Here is a 14001-nt window from a genome sequence, read left to right as displayed (position 1 = left end):
CATGTGGTCTTCTTTCTTTTCCTGTAGTGGCTGTTGTCCGAGTACTTTCTGTTCTGCATGTGTGAGTGTGTTGCAACGTGTGTGAGTGTCTTTGCTGCATGAAGATTTTTCTGCAAGTGCTGTGAGTCCACTGCATATGTGTATGTTGCATGTGTGAGTCCGAGTGAGTTTGTTTGCTGTCCATGTAATGCTGCTTGTGTGAGTGTTCCTACTCCACTCATAATCAATTCTTTTATTTCTTTATAAGTCCCACTCTTTCTTTCCTCCCATAAATGCCCTACAATATATAAATGAAATGATGTTATAGTTTAAGTATTTCAAGGGCAAATATGAGACTTTGATGTGCAAAAATATTGGCATCAATTAATTTGAAATTCAATATTAGAATTTGATGCATAATCAAGTGTTCAATCCTTATTTGATAAAATAAATCACTCATTTAAACAACTTAATTATGCAATTCTAACCCTTTATCATCCACCAACTTTCTTTTCTGGTGCAACCAAGTGGTTCCCGTATTGCAATGCCAAAAATTCTATGGACATGTTGATGGCTCAGCTCCAATGTCCTTTACTACCGCTGATCCCACAGCCCACAATCTTTGGAAGCAACATGACCAACTAGTCATAAGCATCCTTCTTTCCTCTCTCACAAAGGAAGCACTCTCTATTACCATTGGCCTTACAACATCAAGAGATGTTTGGAATTCTCTTGAGACTACTTTCAACCACAAATCTAAGGTTCGTGAACTTCAAATAAAAGATGAACTTCATCTCATGATGCGTGGCTCTAGTAGTGTTTCTGAATACTCTCGAGTATTCAAAGCTCATTGTGATCAATTATCGGCAATGGGATGTCCAGTTGAAGACACTAACAAAGTACATTGGTATTTATGTGTTTTAGGCCATGAATTTTTGACTTTCTCCACCACACAACTCTCTTTAACTCCTATCCCAAGTTTCACAGATACTGTTCCTAAAGTAGAGAGTTTTGATCCTTTTCCCAAGTCCATTGATCATAATCCAGGTGGTGTCTCTATGTATGTGACTTATTCTTTCCCTGCACCTTCCAATTGAAATGCAAGATCAAATCACTATCAAAACAAATATATAGGTGGCCATTGAAAGGGAGGAAACCATAGCAAGCATCACTATAAACGTCCCCCCTCGATGTCAGCTATGCCGTGAAGAAGGACACTATGCCACAGATTGCAAAAATAGATACACCAAATCTGATGCAAACCTTGCTAAAACTCTTGCCAATTGCACCATAAGCAATGACACTGCAGATTGGTATACTGATACGAGAGCATCTGCCCACATGACCTCCGATGTGTCTCAACTTGATAAGGTGGAACCTTACACTGGTAAGGACAAAGTTATTGTTGGTAATGGATCCTCTTTACCCATTAAATACATAGGTTCCTGCTCCCCACTCCCACTCTTTCAATTAATGATGTTCTTGTGGTGCCAAACTTAACCAAAAATCTGCTCTTAGTCAGTAAACTAACCAATGATTATCCTTTGTCTGTCTCTTTTACAAACAATGACTTTATCATACAAAATCTTCAAACTCGAAAGGTGGTGGCAAGCAGTAATCGTCTAGATGGCCTTTATGAACTGAAGCGTGGAAACCAAGTTTTCTCTACTGTCATTAGCAAACAAAATATTTGTAATTCCTTTGACATTTGGCATGCCCATTTAGGCTATGTTTAATCCAAAAAGTAGTCCACCATATCTCGGTCTTCTCTGGAATCCAAATATAGAGCACTAGCACTCATTACAACTAAGGTCAAATGGTTGTTAAACATACTTTATGATTTACACATTCAGCCAACAGAAAAGCCCACCCTACTCTATGATAACACCAGTTCCATTTTCATGACTCGAAACCCAGTGGTTCAACAACGATCTCAACTCATTGACATTGATATTCGCTTTGTTCGAGAATTGGTATGCAATGGTGTCTTGAATATTCAACATTTGCCATCCAACTAGCAAATCGCAGACATATTCACCAAAAGTCCATCAAAACCCTTGTTTATGCTTTTTAGATCCAAGCTTCGCGTGTTGCCAACCACGCTTGACTTGAGGGGGGGATATTGGCGACAACACAAGATTATTCTCTGGAAACAATCAAGACAACAATTAAGGAGAGAATCAGTCCAATCATTGAGGAGAAACTTATGGCATTACAATCATTGTACAAAGTTTAGGAGTTAATTAGATCTAATTATGGAATGTATAGATATCATTCTTTGTATAGCATGTACAGCTATTGCTTAGGTTTTAATCTTATAAAGTTTTTCTATATAATGAAATTCCCAATGCCATAAGCAACTGTTGTGGTTTCACTACTAGTTTTAAACCTTTACACATATAACTAATTTGTATAACAATTTTTTTGCATCATTAATAACTTCATGCATTTGATGATGAGAAAAAAAATGATTCCAGTCATTATTAAAACTATAATATTGTTATATCATGGTAATGATTGCCTTTCTAGCCACCCATCTTGGTTGATGAATCTTGATCAATTTTGAAAATTGATATGGCTCTGAGGGACCAAGCATTTTCATCACATAACTCACTTTAAAGTGTCTGATCTAGGTCCTTTACAATCAACCTCAGCATATTTAACATGTCCCTAAATTTGTTACACAACAAATATATCTTCATTAGTAGTGTTGGGGAGATTTTCGTCAAGGGCCTCAAATCCCACAGAGGCCAGCCTGGGCCCAACATCTAGCATGTCTCCCATACTCCAAGTAGCCTAAGGTGGCTTGGCCTAAGCCCGCGGGGGATCTCCCAGTGAGAATCGACCCATAACCTGCATAAGTTGAGCATAACTACCCGTATTGAGATGGGACATTGGAGAAGAAGCGCAAGAAACCAAGTCGGAGGAAGAAAAAGGAAGCACGCCAAAGGGAAGAGATTGGACTACCCAGTGATGCCAGGAGATCACGCCACATTAAATGGGTGCACCAAAAAACCACACCACATTAAATGACTACTTCTAGAGGGCCACACCGCATTAAAGATAGCATGGTGGAAAGAGTTCTGGGAGTATTTTCCCTTCTCCCAGGTTGCAGGGCATGGCCATTTGACTTTACAAGCTGAGTATAAAAGGCCCATTCGACCACCAGGTAAGGGAGATCGAATCCTCTAGCTAAAGATATATTAATGCTCATCATCTCCTTAATTCCCCACTGCTTAGCAAATTTGGACTAACTTAGGTATTAGAGGTTCCCCAGGCCACCCTAAGACTACTGAGGACCAAGCTCAAAGGTGTACAAAACATGTCGTTAACAGTTGGTACCGTCTGTGGGATCTGAAAAATTGTAAAAACAAATGTGTCATTTATATGCCTGCAAGGACCCATTCTTAGTTGGTGTGGGACCCAAAAGAAGAAAACTCAGGTGACATGGAGACAAGATTGGCAGCCATGGAATAGCTAATAGGAAAGCTCACCAACGAAATGGATGCCCTCCGAGCAGAAAACCAGGCCCTCAAAGACAAACTTTAGGAGTCAGCACACCAAGGAGTTTTGAGCTCTAGTGAGTACCGGGAGTCTGGGAGGGAAGAAGAGGGCAAAAACAACCAAGAAGAAAGGAAATGTATGCAAGATGAGCTGCTCAACCTCAAGGGAAAGTATAAGGAGATGATGAGAAAAATGGGGAGCTCGTCTACAGTGGATCAACTACTTATCAGTACGAATTTGTCCTATAGCGCAAAGGTGATGGCGGTTTCACTACCACCAAAGTTTCAGGTCCCGCCTATGGAGACATATGAAGGACCCGAGACCTAGTTGAGCATTTTGAAATGTTCAAGGCTCACATGATGTTGCATGGGTTTCCAAAAGAGGTGGCTTGCAGAGCCTTCCCACTGACCTTTAGGGGAGCTGTACCGGTAAGAACGTGGTATGGCTCCCTAGCACCCGGCTCCATTGAAAACTTTGATGAACTAGATTGCTTGTTTCTCACCCACTTCATGGCCAGCAAGAGAAGAAGGTGCCCTACTGCCTTCCTCCTCACCATCAAACTGAGAGAAGATGAAAACTTGAAGACCTACCTACTTGTTTTAACAAGGAACGAATGACCACAGAGGATCAAGACTAAAAGATCACCCTAGCAGCACTCCTCGAGGGAGTTTGGCCCAAATAGGCATTCATGGCATAACTGGCCAAAAGGACCCCAACGACCCTACAAGAGTTTATGGACCAAGCTAACAACTTTATAAACACCAAGGATACCCTCTGCACATTGGCCGAACCTGGATGACAAGAGCTAGAGCAAGCGGGCAGAAAAGGGAAAACCCACACCAAAAGCCACACCTAGGAGAAGGCTGAACAAAAGCAGTTTGAGATAAGGAAAGAAGACCCCACTGTAAGGAACCTGCCACATCGACTCGATCGATCAACATTCACCGTCATGAAGGAGGATAAACAACCAAATCCAGAGGAGCATCGTTATTACACTTACCATCAGTCGACCACCCACAGCACGAGGCAATGTCGTTCACACTGGGAGGGATCGGGCTCCACCCCAATACCCTCCGTCTCGACAAGTAGAGCGGCCATGGAGGGAGTGTTCTCTGGAGAGGAGTCTCAGTAAAGGATATCAGCACAGGAGGCAGGAAAGCTTGAGAATGAGGGAAACCGAATGGGGACCACCATATGCCCCTCCACAGCAACCATGCCAAAAGGTGCCCCCATCGGGATAAATCAGCACCATCGCGGGAGGTTTTGTTAGTGGAGGTTTTGTTAGAAGGGAAGTAAATGTGAGAAAGGCCTGATATCAGGAAGTTTACTCAACCTCCTACTGCCCCACTAAGTATCATAGGGGCAAGCCCACTCCATTGATCTCCTTTGGAGAAAGTGACAAGGAGGGAGTCTTTTACCCACACGATGATGCATTAGTGGTCACCATGCATATCGCTAACTTCACCACTAGAAGAATTCTTATTGACAATGGCAGCTCGATGGATATCTAGTTTTGAGAAGCATTCATCCTCATGGGAATAGATGCAACCCAGCTCCTACCAACCCCAATGCCACTCAAGGGCTTCTCAGGGGAAATGGTTCAACCAGTGGGGACAATCACCCTATCTGTCTTGGTCGACAACCCACCCCACACTGCCTTAATCATGGTTGATTTCTTGATAGTAAGCGCTCCCCCATCCTATAATGCCATCATCGGCCAACCAATGCTCAACAAATTGAAGGAAATTACCTTTACCTACCATCTAATGGTAAAGTTCCCACAACCCAAGGGGCAAGCGAGCTTCAAGGAAAATAAGCCTCGACAAAAGAATGCTATGCACAGGAGCTGAAGCTGATGGCAGGAGGAGCAACGTCTAGTGCAAGTAGGCGCCACTTATAAAGCCGCAATAAGCTCTTGTCATCACACAAGCTGTTTTGACTGGGGGAAGGAAGAGGGGAACATAAGAAGGAAAAGGAAGAAAGGCTGCAGGTTTTTTATTCTCTTTTGTATAAATTCGGTCCCCTTTTTTGTATGAACTCTACTTAATGAAAGTGTTAGTCCTTTTTTAGGAAGTCAATGAAAGAAGCATCCAACTGCAACTACTTTTAAACTCCAACTCTACATCAATCGATTACCTCCTCACGCGGTAATAAATGGATAAGTGTAATGCCAAAGTACTGCTTTATCCCTCCCATAGCAGAGTGCAAGTCTATTTTTAAATAGCAGAAAAACACTACCTTCTTTATGGGCGTCAACCAATTAGATGCCTATAGATGCACAGGTAGTTGGTCCTACATTTGAAGATGTAACAGAGACTGATGAAGTTGAGAAAGAATCAGAGGTAGTGAGACCAGAGCTAAAGAACCCTGTGAGTGTAGATGTTGAGACTAGTAAGGGATACCAACCTGTGGTTCCCTATCCTCAGAGATTGGCAGCTGGCCAAAAGAACAAGTATCACACGGAGATTCAAGAGATTTTCAAGCAAGTGAAGATCAATATTCCACTCTTGGATGCCATACAACAAGTGCCTTCATATGCAAAATTTTTGAATGACTTGTGCACAGTGAAGAGGAAGCTGAATGTGAAGAAGAAAGCTTTCCTAATGGAGCAAGTTAGTGCATTGATATTGAATGAGACTCCTTAGAAGTTTGGAGATCCTGGCTCTCCCAACATTTCCATTATGATTGGTGAATCACGCATTGGGAGAGCTTTACTTGATTTGGAGAGTAGTGTGAACTTGCTACCGTTCTCAGTATATGAACAGTTGGGATTGGGTGAGCTGAAAAAGACCTCCATCATGCTACAGTTGGCTGACAGATCAGTTAAGGTACCGAGGGGTATTGTAGAGGACGTGTTGGTTCAGGTGAACAAATTCTACTATCTAGTGGATTTTGTGGTTCTTGACATGCAGCAGCCGGTCTCCACTATTTACCAAGCTCCTGTCATCCTAGGAAGACCATTTCTCGCTACATCAAATGCATTGATCAATTACAGAAGTGGATTTTTGAAGCTTACCTTTGGGAACATGGCACTTGAGTTGAACGTTTTCAACGCTTGCAAGATGCCAGCACATTTTGATGACACAAGTGATTTGAATGCTGTGGAGAGTTTGACACCAACAGATTTTATTTGCTCAACTTCTCCCTTATCTGATGATGATTATATTTTTCAAACACCTGAATTTTTACTTGATGAGAAAATTGATCATATTAATGAAAATGACTTTGATTTTTTTGATTGTTTTGCAGATTCTTTGTTACCACTTGAAGTACAATTTGCGGGAGCAAGATGGAAACCCCAGTTTGAAGCTCTACCACCACCAGACATGCTTAAATCTTCAGAGGAAGAAGTTCCCCAGTTGGAGCTGAAACCACTTTCTCAAGATTTAAAGTATGTGTTTCTTGGTCCTGAAGAAGGCACTTTTCCGGTGGTGATTTCCTCAAAGCTAAATCAGAAGGATGAAGCCCAGTTGATTGAAGTATTAAGGAAGCATCGAGGCGCAATTGGTTGGACAATAGCCGACATCAAAGGCATTGATGACGCTGTATGTACCCACAGAAGCCATCTTGAAGATGATGCTAGACCGGTTCGTGATGCTCAACGTAGGCTCAATCCTACCATGAAGGAAGTTGTGAAAGAGGAAGTGCTTAAATTACTCGCAGTGGGTATCATTTATCCCATCTCAGACAGTAAGTGGGTAAGTCCAACTCAAGTGGTACCAAACAAATCTGGTTTGACTGTTATAAAAAATGATAAAAATGAGTTGATTCCAACTAGAATGGTTACTGGCTGGAGAATGTGCATTGACTATAGAAAACTTAATTCAGCCAGTAGGAAGGATCATTTTCCTTTACTATTCTTGGATTAAATTTTGGAAAGAGTAGCTGGTAATGCATATTATTGTTTCTTCGATGGCTATTCTTGTTATTATCAAATTGCTGTAGCGCCTGAGGATCAAGAGAAAACCACTTTCACCTGTCCTTTTGGCACTTTTGCTTTTACTAGAATGCCTTTTGGTTTGTGTAATGCTCCAACTAATTTTCAGAGATGCATGATGAATATTTTTTCTGACATGATTGATGATATTTGTGAAACATTCATGGATGATTTCTCTATTTTTGGAAAGTCCTTTGAGAGTTGTTTGCATAATTTGGCACGTATTCTCCAGAAATGTGAGGAAAAAAATCTTTTACTTAATTGGGAGAAATGCCAATTTATGGTCACTCAGGGCATTGTATTGGGGCATATTGTTTCTTCTGAGGGTATAAAGGTTGACAAGGCAAAGATTGAATTAATATCTAAACTTCCTATTCCTAGGACAGTTAGGGATATTCGTTCTTTTCTTGGTCATGCTGGCTTTTATAGGCGGTTTATTCAAGGGTTTAGTTCTATTGCAAAACCTTTGTGCACTCTTTTACAAAATGATATTGAATTTGTTTGGACTGATGAGTGCCAAAAATCTTTTGATACCCTTAAGAAATCGCTTACCACTGCACCTATTGTGCAACCTCCGCAGTGGGACCTTCCCTTTGAGATTATGACAGATGCTAGTGACTATGCCTTAGGAGATGTTTTGGGACAGCGGGTGGATAATAGGCCATTTGTGATTTATTATGCTAGTAGAACCTTGAATGATGCCCAGAAAAATTATACCACTACTGAAAAGGAATTGCTTGCAGTGGTTTTTGCACTTGATAAATTTCAGACTTATATTCTTGGTTCTCCTGTTACTATTTTCATTGACCACTCTGCTCTTAAGTATTTGTTGGCTAAGAAAGATGCAAAACCATGCTTGATTCGCTGGATTCTATTACTTCAAGAGTTCAACATCAACATTAAGGACAACAAAGGAGTTGAAAACGTGGTAGCTGACCACCTCTCTAGAGTGTCATCATCTCCTTCTTCAAATGTCAGCCTTCCTTTTGATGATAGTTTCCCGGATGAGCAGCTGTTTGTGGTTGATAGAGCTCCCTGGTATGCTGACATAGTCAATTATCTGGTGACTGAGCGAATGCCTTCTGAATGGTCCACCCAAGATAAGCGTCGGTTTCTCTCTGAGGTACGATACTTTTATTTTGATGATCCATATCTTTCTAAGTATTGTTCGGACCAATTGATTCAAAGATGCATTCCTGATGATGAGTTTTCTTTGGTTTTGAGATTTTGTCATATGGGTGCATGTGGTGGTCATTTTTCAGCAAAGAAAACAGTTTCAAAAATTTTGGAAAGCGGTTTTTACTGGCCTTCCATGTTTAAAGATGCTTATAATTTTTGCAAGGCTTGTGAGCCTTGTCAAAAATTGGGATTCATTAGCAAAAGAGAAATGATGCCTCTTTCCCCTATTCTAACTTTAGAAATTTTTGATTGTTGGGGAATAGACTTCATGAGACCTTTTCCGGTTTCTTTTGGAAATACATATATTCTTTTGGCTGTGGATTATGTTTCAAAATGGGTGGGGGCCATTGCTTGCAAAACAAATGACCATCATGTTGTCCTGAAATTTTTGCAATCTTTATTTGCTCGTTTTGGCATGCCAAAAGTTATTATAAGTGATGGGGGTTCTCATTTTTGCAATAAACCATTTTCTATACTTGTGAAGAAATATGGTATCACACACAGAGTTTCTACCCCTTATCACCCTCAAACAAATGGGCAAACTGAATTGGCAAACAGAGAGATAAAAATTATTTTAGAGAAAACCATCAAGCCTAATAGGAAAGATTGGTTGGTTAAACTTCTTGATACTTTGTGGGTTTATAGGACAGCTTTTGAAACAAATCTAGGGATGTCTCCTTATCAATTAGTTTATGGTAAAACTTGTCATTTACCTGTTGATATTCAGCATCGAGCTCTTTGGGCCATAAAACATGTTAACATGTCACTTGATGAAACTTCAGGGTTGAGAAAATTGCAGATCAATGAATTGGATGAAGCTCGTCGGAATGCTTATGACAACGCTCAGCTCGCAAAGGAACGCATGAAAATTCTGCATGATCAGAAAATTTATCCAAAGCATTTCACACTGGCCAGGAAGTCCTCCTTTACAATTCTTGCTTGCACATTTTTCCTGGAAAGTTTAAATCCTGATGGAGTGGGCCGTATATTGTAAAGACCATTCATCCTCATGATGCAGTAGACATTGTCAATCAGAAGAATGGTAATAGCTTCACTGTCAACGGACAACGTCTAAAGTTATTTCTGAAAGTCTTTGATCCACATGAAGAGATCTTGCTTGTGCAAGACCCCAGGGAAGTGTTTTGATTTGCTTCTCCTTCTTTACAGTTTTCTTTACTTGCTTTGTTTTTATTTGTTCTTTTGCTTTGATTTTATATTTCATGTTGATTTTTTGTTTTGCTTGCTTAGTTTTGTGCACTTTCTTTTCTTTCGATTTGTTGAGGACTATGTCTCTTACTAGCTGGGGGTAGCATGTGTGCACAGTTTAAAAAATATATATATAAAAAATAAAAAAAATAAGATTTGTGAAATTTAAGCATCTTGGTGGAGTAGTTGAGCGGGATCATTTGTGAAGATTTATTTTCAAGCTTAAACATAGAGCATGATTTTTTATGCATCATATTTTGTTGATATGTGGCTTAAAACACCGGGATGTTATGCTTATTGAGATGAAACTTGATAAAATTTTTGTAGAACGAAAGGCAAATTTTGAAGGACATTTTGCACATGCTTACGCTTGTAGTGTTCCTTATTTACCATTCATTGATTTAACACTGGAGAAGTAAACTGCAGGACTACCGAGCCATGCCAAAAAGAAAAGAAAAATAAAAAGGAAAAGGATTTGAAAAGATTAGAATGAAAAGAAAAGAAAAAAACAAAAAAACAAAAAGAAAAGGGAAAAAAAAAAGAGAGAAAAGGAATAAAGGCAACTTAGTGAACTTTCCTAAGTAAAAAGGGCTAGAAACAGTTACCCAAGATTTTGGGGGTTGAGTGTCCAACCTTTAAAAACAGAGCTAGCGTGAAAACTGCTAGATGCTTGGGCTTTGAGGTAGTTAGAATCAGCAATGATTAATCTTAAGGTTGAAAAAACCTATGGCAAATCATGGCTAGTAATGAGGAACACACAACCGGTCTAGCTCAACACACACATTTGAGTTCTGAGACATTTGCCTTAATTTTATGTGAAAGATTGTTTAGATAGTCTTGGTGGGTATAACCCTTGGGGGTTGAGTAGTAACGTGTCACTTTTGTGAGAATTCAGAATTGTGTTTGATTGTTTTTGTTTGAATTTCAATCTTTATGCAATATTCATCTCAATTACTTTTCGCTATTTTGCTCAAGGATTAGCAAAATGCTAGTTGGGGGTGTGATTGAGCTGAATTATTGCATTTTTAATGCTTTTGGAACCAATATATATTAATTCTTTCATTACTTTATCATTAGTTTTATATGGAAAAATGATTAAATCAAAGTTGTGATTTTAATTGATTAAAAGCATGAATTTCTGCTCTAATTTTATCAACTGTTGATTAATATGGATTATGGTACATATCGCTCGAGCGGCTGCTTCTGGCCGCTCGAGCGAAGTCAGGCAGATTCAAACGCTTGACTTCCACTCGACAGTGGGCTCGAGCGAGTTGCGGGAAAAGAGATCGCTCAAGCAGAGGTATTTGGCCGCTCGAGCGAATTCAGGCAGAGTCGAACGCTCGATGTTCTCTCAACAGGCCACTCGAGCTAACTTAGGCAGAGTCGAACGCTCAATGTTCGTTCGACACTCTGCTCGAGCGAATATCGTATTTTACAGATCAGGGTTTATTCCGCCGTCAGAGTATATATATGTTTTTTTTACATCTTAGGACGGACCTTTGGCTGGAAAACTCGGTTTTGAGTAGAGAAACACTTAGAATTCATTAATTTTCATTCAGATTTGGAGAGGAGGATTCATACAATCGATCATTCACGCAGCTACACAATTTTCTACTGGATCATTCACTCACATTGCAGCAGATTGAAGAACTCCTTAAGGAGTCCAATTGCCAGGCAGCTCAGCCTCCTCTACCGCTTCGAATCTTCATCTCCATTCAATTGGCTTGATCTTTTCAATTCCCTACTTGTTATTTCATTTCAGTTTTAAGTTTCTGAATTATTTTGGAGAATTTTGATTTAGACGTTTGAGTAATTTATTTGTTATTCATTTAATTCATGTTATTTATTTTTATCGTTTCGTTAAGCTTTCATTTTAATAGTGATTATAATTATGGTGGTTTAATTTGAGAATTTGTGATTTGAATACAATGATGAACCCTAGAACATTGACTTTGGGGCTTTTCAATTTTCAGTGTATGTTTTGTCAATTACTTCCTAATTTAGTTTAATTCTTAATTTAGTTTTATTAATTTTTGAGTTTAATCTATTAGTCCTTTACATTCCAATCCGACAATCAAAATCTAAAAACATAAATCTAGTCCATGACTAGTACCCTTTTCCATCCATTGCACATACCATCATTTTATTTTCTCTTTGTGAAGTTTTTCACCCTTTTCAACGAGTTTGATTTTTAAGTAACTTTCCCTAAGGAGATGATCTAGGAATTTATTCCTAATTATTACACAACATCCTCCTGCACTTGGGATAGTTTTAGTACTACTCATTTTTGAGTCAGTCACGTATCAAGTTCAACAATGAGGTATAGAGTTTGTGTTTGTTTGGTACATTGCCAGACTCTTGGGAGACATTCAGAATGTCATTATCTAACTCAATCCCAAATGGTGTAATCAATATGGATCTGCCTAAAAGCATTGTTTTGAATGAAAAGATGAGAAGAAAATCACAGGGTTCTTCTTCACAATTAGAGATCTTGGTTACAGAATAGAGGAGGAGTAAAAGCAGAGGTCCCAAGAACAGAGATAAAGGTAGAAGCAAGTCAAACAAGTTTACTAATGTTGAGTGCTATCATTGTGGCATGAAATGGCATATCAAGAAATATTGTAGAAAATTGAAAAGAGAATACAAGGAAAAAGGGAATGAGAAGAACCACGTTGATGATAAGAATGATGATCAAGTTGCCACCATTGCTACTGGAGACGTCTTCATTGTTTATGATGATAATGATGTTGTAAACACTGTTTCTCATGAAACTAGCTTGGTGATTGATAGTGGTGCCTCAATTCATGCTACATCCAGAAAGGATTTCTTCACAAATTATGAACCTGGTGACTTTGGCACAGTGAAGATGGACAATGGTGGGTTGGCTAAAATTATTGACATTGGAGATGTGTGCTTGGAAATTAATAACGGCACGGTGCTTCTTCTTAGAGATGTAAAGCACATTCCTAATATCCATTTGAACTTGATTTCAACAAGTCAACTTGATGATGAGGGGTATTGCAATACCTTTTGTAATGGGCAATGGAAACTTACAAGGGGTGCTATGGTTATAGCTCCAGGCAAGAAGGTTTCCACTTTGTACATGCTACAAGCAAGGCTCTCCAATAACATTATTAATGTTATGAAGAATGAGCTCACAGTACAATTGTAGCATAAGAACTTTGGCAATATTGGCTAAAAAGAACTTTCTGTCTGGAATGAATAGTGCATCTTTGAAAAAGTATACTCACTGTTTGGCAGGGAAGTAGAATAGAGTTTCCTTCAAAAGTTCTCCTCCTTCAAGAAAGTCAAGTATACTTGATCTAGTTCATTTAGATGTTTGTGGTCCTATAAAGACAAGAACACTTGGGGCTCTTTGTATTTTGTGACTTTCATAGATGATCATTTAAGAAAGTCGTGGCTCTACACCTTGGAAAGAAAGGATCAAGTATTGGAAATGTTTAAACAGTTTTAGACCTTAGTTGGGAGACAGACTGGAAAGAAACTGAAGTGCATTCGAACTAAAAACGGGGAGAGTATTCAAGCACATTTGATGATTATTCAGACAACAAGGTATTGGGAATCAAAAGACACCTCCGAAGGCCCCTCAATTGAATGATTTAGTTAAGAGAATGAACAAAACACTAATTGAGAGAGTGAGATGTTCGCTTTGACAAGCACAATTGCTTGGATCTTTTTGGGGTGAGGCTTCGAGTACAATTGTACATGTTCTTAATATGACCCCATGTGTTCCTTCAATTTGATGTACCAGACAGAGTTTGGACTGGTAAGGATGTTACCTATGATCACTTACGTGTCTTTGGTTGTAAAGCATTTGTGCATATTCCAAAGGATGAGAGGTCAAAGCTCGATGTGAAGACCCGACAATGTATCTTTCTAGGTTATGGCTTGGATGAGTTTGGGTACAGATTATATGATCCAGTTGTTAAGAAACTAGTGAGAAGCTGAGACATTGTGTTTATTGAAGATCACACCATACGAGATATTGAGTAGATAGATAAAGTAGTGATCCAATACAATGATGGTTCGATTGACTTGGAGCTGGTGCCATTGACATATTTGCCGGCGCAGGTTGAACATGCTACTCAAGATGACCAGCAGAGTCCAAGTGATGCAGATGCTCCCTTACAAAATGAGACCCTTGATTAGTTGCTAGAACTAGAGATGACACCTAA

The sequence above is a fragment of the Carya illinoinensis genome, chromosome 8, assembly GCF_018687715.1.
Source record: "Carya illinoinensis cultivar Pawnee chromosome 8, C.illinoinensisPawnee_v1, whole genome shotgun sequence".
Classification (NCBI taxonomy): domain Eukaryota; kingdom Viridiplantae; phylum Streptophyta; class Magnoliopsida; order Fagales; family Juglandaceae; genus Carya; species Carya illinoinensis.
This window is presented reverse-complemented; position numbering follows the sequence as displayed.